The sequence below is a fragment of the Paramisgurnus dabryanus genome, chromosome 1 (genome assembly GCF_030506205.2).
Source record: "Paramisgurnus dabryanus chromosome 1, PD_genome_1.1, whole genome shotgun sequence".
Classification (NCBI taxonomy): Eukaryota; Metazoa; Chordata; class Actinopteri; order Cypriniformes; family Cobitidae; genus Paramisgurnus; species Paramisgurnus dabryanus.
The window spans coordinates 43,076,434-43,084,591 of NC_133337.1; the positions used below are offsets into that span (position 1 = coordinate 43,076,434).

The following is an 8,158-nucleotide window of genomic DNA, read 5'->3' on the forward strand; positions in this document are numbered from 1 at the left end:
ATTGTTTTTATATTTTTGTTAAATAATAATAATTGTAAGTTTTTGTATGTACATACGATATATTATCGTACATACGATCGGGAAAATAACTTGCAGTGGTGGTTAGTATGAGAAGAGGATAATTGATCACTCTATGAGGGTCTGCCTCACAAATGAATGATATTTTCAAATTTGTCACGATTGAGACGACAGGAAACTTCAACTTAACAAAGTGCCAGTGGAACTTCAGTTACCAAAATGAGTTTTATCGTACACTGTAAAAAGAATACTGTGAAAAATACAGTAACTTGCTGGCAGCAATTAGCTAGTAAGTTGCTGTATTTCATTTCACAGTATTCTTACTGTAAATGTAACTGCAGTAAAATTAAAATTACTGTGAACTCTTTTACAGTAATAATCACAGTACTGTATTTCATAACTACTACTGTAATAGGGATTACTGCATTTATTTTGTGTACTGTAAAATGAAGACACTGTTTGTCACAAAAATGCCATTTATTTTCTCACTTTAAATTACAAAAATTCATAAATTAAAAATAGCATAGCATACATTTTTTTCAACATGTTAAATTTTTTCTGTGAACATCTCAAAACTATTTTGAACACATACATTTTTTTTAATATGTTAACATTTTTCTGTGAATATTTCATTTAATTTCAACACTTCATACAAAAACACTTTTCTGAACACACAAAACAATCAATATGTATTAAAATGTTTCTGGTAAATTACAAATGCATAAAAATTAAATGATTTACATTTACAGCAGGATTTCAAACCTGAATATTGTTTTTCTCCAAGACGTTTTTTTTTTCAGAACTATTATTCTTTTAAAACTGGACCTGAACTAGTTGACTTCCTGGGCTGGACTCTACCCTGTAGTGAAAGAAATTGACTATTAATGTAAAAGTTTATAAGCAAGACAGATGGGTTGATGACATATACATAAAAGTTTACTTCACAGTGTTTTAAAGTAATTTTTTGCGGTGTGTAATTTCAAGAAGGATCTCTTGACAGAAATGCAAAATAATATACAAAACTTAATTATCAGGGGTGTATAAAGACCTTTCATAATGAACCGTTATGTGTTTATTGCCTTAGAATGAGACGTTTTAACTACATACACAGAGGGTCCCCTTACATGGAAGCCGCCATTTTGTGCAGCCATGTTTCTACAGAAGCCCTTAATGGACAAACTTTTTTACTAAGTTGTCTCCAACTATGACATGTTTGTCCGGTGGCAGCTACCGTAGCTTCTCTATGTGTTTCAAAAGCAAGAGGTGAGCAGTGGACTGAGCAGTTGGTTGCAATTCACAACTTCACCACTAGATGCCGCTAAAATTTACACACTGCACCTTTAAATAAACAATTTTTATTTTTTTATATGCTCTGTTGGTGGTTTGTGGAGTAAAATCTAATATTTATTATTTAATAACTGTCTACATTAAAGGCGGAGTGCATAATGTTTGAAAAACGCTTTGGAAAAGGAGACGGGCCGACTACCAAAACACACTTAAAGCCAATCAGCAGTAAGGAGCGTGTCTACTAACCGACATCCTTGCTGGGTTGCGTATGTGTGAGGCGGGTCTTTTAAAAGAAGGTCCAGATTCTATTGGGGTAGGGGCGTGTTTGTTTAGGTGATTTCAAATATCAACAATGGCTTTCAAACATTGTGCACTCCGCCTTTAATACTATTATAAAATTATACATAAATATCCCACATTTCTGCCACAATACCATGTTTACAGTTAGTGATACAACAGTGAAATTTATGGTAAATATTTGTTGATTTGTGAATGGAAAAGTATTGTTTCACTCGACGCGCCAAACACATATTTTGAAATGACGAACCACACACATGACGGGCTACATACATGTTGTGACAAACTTTGCATCGTGCGCCATCGAAAAAAGAAGTCACCGGCCGCCACTGCATTAGACTAGCTGTGCTGCTTTTCTACCATTTGCATGGTGAGTTAAATTAAACGTTTGATGTTTAACAATAGCACAACAGTTGATAAACAAAAATAAACACTTTAAAAAGTATTTTACTTATCGGGTAGTTGGTTAAAGAATGAGTACTCAAATATTTGTTCCCATTCCTAGTCAAAACTATATAAAAAACAAATAAGTGCTTACCTCTGGATAAATTCCAATGTAGTGGCTGCATCATACATGGCTAGAGCAGAAGTGAAATCACAACGGTCACTCAATTGGAGGAGAACTCTGCCCTCGATGGAAAGCATCCATTTTTTACCCCCAGAATGGACTCTCCTAAAAAATATTAAATAAAAGTTGCCATTGCACAGTATTCAATCTGATATGGTTCACTATTTTACATAAGCAAAATTTATTGAAAACACTAGCCCTACATAACTACCTATTAGATCAATAACCACTAGAGATTTTTGGAATGTATGTGCAAGATGACATAAAACTTTGTTCACACCACACAGTGACTCGATACAAATATGCTTTATAGATGAAGTAACCCTTAAAATTGACATCTATTGTGTATGTCGAGTGCTGGGATCTTACTGAGCATGATGAGCCTTGGAGTGCTTGGCAGGGAAATCTGGGCCTCAGCATCTGTTTAGGTGGAAGTTTCCTGTAACACAAAATAAACAAACAAATAAAAACGATTAGAAATTACAAGTACAATATTCATAAGAGAAAAAGTGTGTCAATACTGTACAAAAATAACTTGCATCAACCAAGAGAAAAACAGCTTCTTCCTGTTGCATGGTTTCTGTGCACTTTAACATGTTTGATATATTAATATATATATATAAATCATAGAATAAACAACATTGCTTGCATTTGAAAATCATCATGCATGCCAGTTCATGTAACTTATGTACCTGGAACGATGGTCGATGGCTCTTGTCTGCAGTCTGAAAGGAAAAAAAAGAGGTGAATAAAAGAACGAGTAAGATCTCGAAATATCTTAATACAGTGCGAGAATATTATAATAGTATAATATATATACACAATTTCAAACTATTTTGAATTCAGCAATGCTAACGTTAGGTACTCTTTAATCAAATAAAAGACGTTATAAATGTAATGTCGCCAGATAAGACAAATATTTATACAATATGCTCCCCAAAGTCGGGTATAACACTTCAAATTAGGCTATTAACAATCTAACGTTATAGTTTCTGCAGTTTGACCTCCAATGAAGTTCAGAAAAATCGTGAAATTATGAAAAATGTGTGTTACTGTGTTTTCTTTCGAATCGGCCCGCTTAACTTTATGTCCGTTTCCTCAGGCAGCAACGTAAGCGAGCAAGAGAAAAAAACGAGAGATTTAAACGAATATCGCGCCAATAAATACAAAAATACACACTTTTAAATTAATTTTGGTTCACAATGCTAACGCTATAATTAAATTAAAGACGTTATAAATGTAATGTTGCCGGATAAGTCTTACCTCATATCTCCTCAGCTGCGTTTTCTTTCAGCTCGAGAGACTGGTTTCAGCCTGCGGAGGTCGTCGCACTCGCATATGCAGGGTCCATACGTCATCAACCCTGGGTTATTTAAGTTAACTGACCATTAGATTCGCAAGTCATAAGCATATTAAACAATTTACTATTAACTTAGAATAACAGTCAACTTTATAATTGTTAATATTCTGAAACAAGACAGTTTTGATGACGTATGCAGCCGAGAAATGCGACCTCCGGAGGCTGCAGCCTTCGCATTGAGACACGGCCAATTACTATTATTATTAAATTATTATCCTTCTCTAATCTAATGACGTTATAAAATGTTGCCAGACTAGAAAATATATCGAAATCATGCAGAAATATATATTTGTGGTAATAAAATTGCAAAATGCACACACGAGACGGGTTTACTAGGAAGTGTGCCGCTCATTACTCCTCTCTCTCAGTGCACTCTTAAAGTTGAACAAACAGGTGACTTTACAAGAGTAAACTTTGGAATTAAATTAGCAAATTTACCTTTCTGAAGTAAAAATTCTGATGAAAGTGTGGAATTTCGTAGCTTTCCTTGGCTGAAGAAAAAAATCCTCTAGAAATTGCTGTATTGTGATTCACAGAAAAAATATTTTTACTGTAGAATTTACCCGCCGTTGAAAAAAGACCATGATGCTTTGCAGATCTACAGCAACTTGCTGTATACAAGTTCTACAGTAAGCATTTGCTCATTTTACAGTAATAATGCTGTGAAAACTACAGAAATTTGTTACAGTGTAGTGTCCTTGACCATCTTTTAAAGGGTGTAAAAAAAGAAAAACTTTCATTTTCTCAGGTGAATCAAAGTTTTAAAGTGGGGTTTAAAATTGTATGGTTTCACCTAATCAGAGAAGTTAAAAATAAACTCGCGTTTGCTTTGAACTTTAGTGAGAAGAAGGTGAATTTGAGGATTGAGGCCCTGAAAGTTCAGAAAGGAGTAGCGGTGTGAGACCGTGTATCATCATCAAAGACAATAACTTTGAAGCCAGCTTTCACAGGGTAATAATTAGACTCAGTTGAGCATAACATTTTTCAAAAGCTCGCTAATGACTTTATGTACAGCAAATTTAATTAAATGCCTAACCATTCACATCAGTGTGGAAAGCAATATGGAAATGTGTTCTCTACTCTAATGGCTTCAAATTTGACCGAGAAAGTGAAAGTCTGGCCTTCCCCCTGCTGAGAGTGACTTAGATAATAGCACCATTTAAAGAATGAGATCATAATTGATGAATAATTGTTTTAAGGCCCCCGGTGGTAAGTATTAAGAGATTATATTTAGGTATGGATTACACACTATGGAGGAGATTGGTCTTCTCTTGAACTGGACATCAAAGCGCGGTTAGGGAAGAGAATGTTAACCGGTAATTATCAAGCGTTAAAGCTGTGGTCGTCTGAAACTTCTGAGAACTGTTCACCGGCTAATAAAAACATTTCATCCTGAACCAAGAGAAGTTCAGATAAAGTTTAGTTTCTGTCATTTCGCTTTTTAAATTGTTCAGATTGGTTTCTTAGAATTATTCAATATCTACAGCATTATATCTCTTTTTCCATCAATGTCCAGCCGATTCATAAGCATGGTCCGAGTCTGCATTACTTTTCTTCCTTTATCTCCTTCCTGTTAAGTTGGAAAATTTATGCATAAATCTGTACTGTACATTAGAGATAAAATACATCCAAATTCTGGTAAAAAGACCAGATCAGATCTGGGGACATCTTACTACGCTTTACAGGGAGAGCTTACAAATGTAGTTCTGCTTTTTCATTTTAAAACAAGACTTTGATTATAAAATATTAAATGTTATTGATTTAAATCAAATGCATTTGTTGATATTTGTAAAAGTACCAAATACAATGAAACATTTTCTTTAATATTATACCACAGAATATAGACAAATAAAAAATCACTGAAAGTCATGTTTATATTTTTGATTATATTTTTTTTTCTTGTCCATGGCATGAAATTTACATTTTTTGATTTCTCGAGCATGAATGTCTTTTTCATGTCACTCGCTCAAATTTCTATAAATAATTTTTTGTTTCCGTGGCACAATTTTTTCATATTTTCTTGCAATTGTCGCTTGGGGTTAGAATCACTTTCTGTTACATTTTTAGACATTTTAACCACAACTCCAGGTGAGAATAGTTTTAAGAGAGAAAGAAAAACAAGTAGAAACCAATACATAAAATTCATCCTAACCCAAACCTCGAATCTAACACCAAACGACAATGATTTAAAAAAACTTAAAATGAAAACAATACATAAAATCATACGATAAAGAAAGTTGTGCCATGGACACGAATAAATTGATCAAAATCTTCGTGACTGTAACACGACCTTCCGTGAGATCACGTTGCAATTAAACTAACTACTATATTAATGGGATAGTATGCTTAAACATGAAACCTTTGAAATGTATGCAACTTAATGTTGTTATAAACCTTTATTACTCTCTTATTGGAAACACAAACCCCATTCACACAGCACTTTGGTCCCAGAAAATTTCCATAAAATTGGCAGAGATGCTTCATTGTGAACACAAACACATCCCGTAAATGTTCTGGGATCGCTCCCGTAAAGAGGACCTTGTAACATTACCATAACACAGAAGTTGTTCACAGAAAGCATTCTGTGTGAACAAGATGCAGGGACATAAGGGACGTATTGAGGATGTGCGTTATGGTTCAGCTCTACGACACACAGATTTAAATGCAGATCAACATTTACACGACAAATGTTGGCAAAAACCAGACTAAAGCAGAGATGAGGGAGCTTAACACTATCTACACTGAAGCTTAGATCATTCACCAAAATGAGAGAAGAGCACATCAAACACTCCTTATGATCTTGTCATAAACAATCCATGCGCGTGTTTTCTCGAGAGAGAAATCATGGATAATTAGCAAATTAAGACGGTGTGGAAAAACTTACCAAGTGCAGGACTTTAAATACATCACGAGTCTTTACGGGATCTTTACGGCAGTGGTTCTTAAACTTTTTCAGCGTGCGGCCCCCCGTACAGTGCATTCCTTCGCGGCCCCCCAAAGAAAATGAATGACAAAAACTAGTTCTGAAATGTAACATTTTAATTAAACAAAACATATACAAAGTAGTGTTGTTGGTTACCAAAAGTCACAGATCCCGTACAAATTCCGGATGCATTTTCCATTTATTTTCCTTAATCTCTGTGTGAAAAGGGCTACAAAAAGCAAAATCTTAGAAAGAGCCAGCCTCATTCTGATTTACTTTCATCTTTTTCCAAACAATTAAAGTGAATGGGTACAGGGGCTCTTAAGGGGCCTTTCCACTGCACATTAAAAATTATGCCGTTCCCCAAATCATCATTCGTACCTGATTTGCTAAAATCGAGTGGCTGATTCCTTATACCTCTACAAAAACGCTCGTTATGGAGATCGTAAGCTGTGCAGCATTAGTTTTCTCTTTCTTGTTTTCCGGTGATCAGGACATAAAATAGTTTACGGGAAAACGCAAAAGAAAAGCAATAATGCACGGCCTTCTGGAGCTTCTGTCCTTATTATTGGATGGTTAAACAAATGCAAGTACCGCTTGGAAATGTCCAGTAATTGGAAAATACATCTTTCTGCAGATCCCTATACTTGCCTTTGTTTTGTGGAAAAAGAAATGTGAATTTTGAAAAATATGAGGGTATTATTTCCATTTTCTCATCTCCTCAACACTTCCTGCAGTGGATAAATACAACAGCACTCTGAATCCTCACAGTCCAGTTTTACATGCAGACGCTGTCCTCTCAGAAATATGCTAATATAAGCCGAACAGGTGTATGGGAGAAGGGGCAGCCTGTTTAGACATTTACCCAGCCAAACAGACTATCTGTCTTTCACACCCTTTTCTCCTCAAGGTTACACAGATGGAAAGCACTTTCTGTGATTTGGAGGTACAGTGTGACGTGGCTGTTATCTGTAATCGTACTTAAACCTGGCACGGTCTACATCTTATAATGGAATCTGTTACACTTTCATGCGTTTCATACTAAAAAGGAGTTCAGATGTAAAGACGGACATACGGAAGTTAGGCAAAAGCCCTATTCGGACAGGATTAGTTTTACAGGGGGACCTCTGAGAAAATCGTGCTTCTCAGAGGTCCTCTGTGTTTTTAATCCCGTCCGAATCGGCCATGTCTGTGTTTTTCTCTGACGACCTCTGTAAGAATTTTAGAGAAATTTACCTACTGTTTTTCGCCGAACTCAGAGGTCCTCTGAGAAATTGAATCCCGTCCGGATGCAAATGTCTGTGTTTGCCCGCAATATCTTTTGAAAACGCGATTCATTTCGTGTTTTGGCCAACGTGATCTGCCGTACGGTCTTACTAATGCGCGTATATTGTATTTCCTGACTCCCATTCATTCAGATATTGATGTTTTTTCGCATTCAGCAAAATAAAATAATTAAATCAAGACGAGCTGAATATCAAACACTGTTAAGACTGGCTACTGTAATATCAGTAACGTTATAAGAAACTCCGTTCAAAGTTGTTCAACTCCGGAATTGTAATGTTTATTAATAAAGATAATAAATTGTTATTAATCATTATTTCTTCATTTTTTTGGGTTTATTATAAGCAGACAGTTATATAAAACACGGATTTGTATATTTTATTTTGATTTGTTAAAATTAAATTAATAAATTACATGTTCT

The 8,158-nt window shown here is 35.1% G+C and overlaps 1 long non-coding RNA gene across 2 annotated transcripts; it reads right to left on the bottom strand.

The window, feature by feature from the left end:
• Window positions 1–255: 255 nt before the first annotated feature.
• On the bottom strand, window positions 256–4,220 carry LOC141282986 (uncharacterized). Of its 2 annotated transcripts, XR_012337924.1 has the most exons (5): window positions 2,863–4,220; window positions 2,710–2,757; window positions 2,540–2,609; window positions 2,141–2,275; window positions 256–877 (listed from the first exon to the last, which is right to left on the bottom strand). It is a non-coding gene; the product is annotated as an uncharacterized lncRNA (long non-coding RNA). The 2 variants fall into 2 exon arrangements; XR_012337923.1 differs by lacking the exon at window positions 2,710–2,757 and having other exon boundaries at window positions 2,863–3,748.
• Between the last annotated feature and the right edge of the window lie 3,938 nt (window positions 4,221–8,158).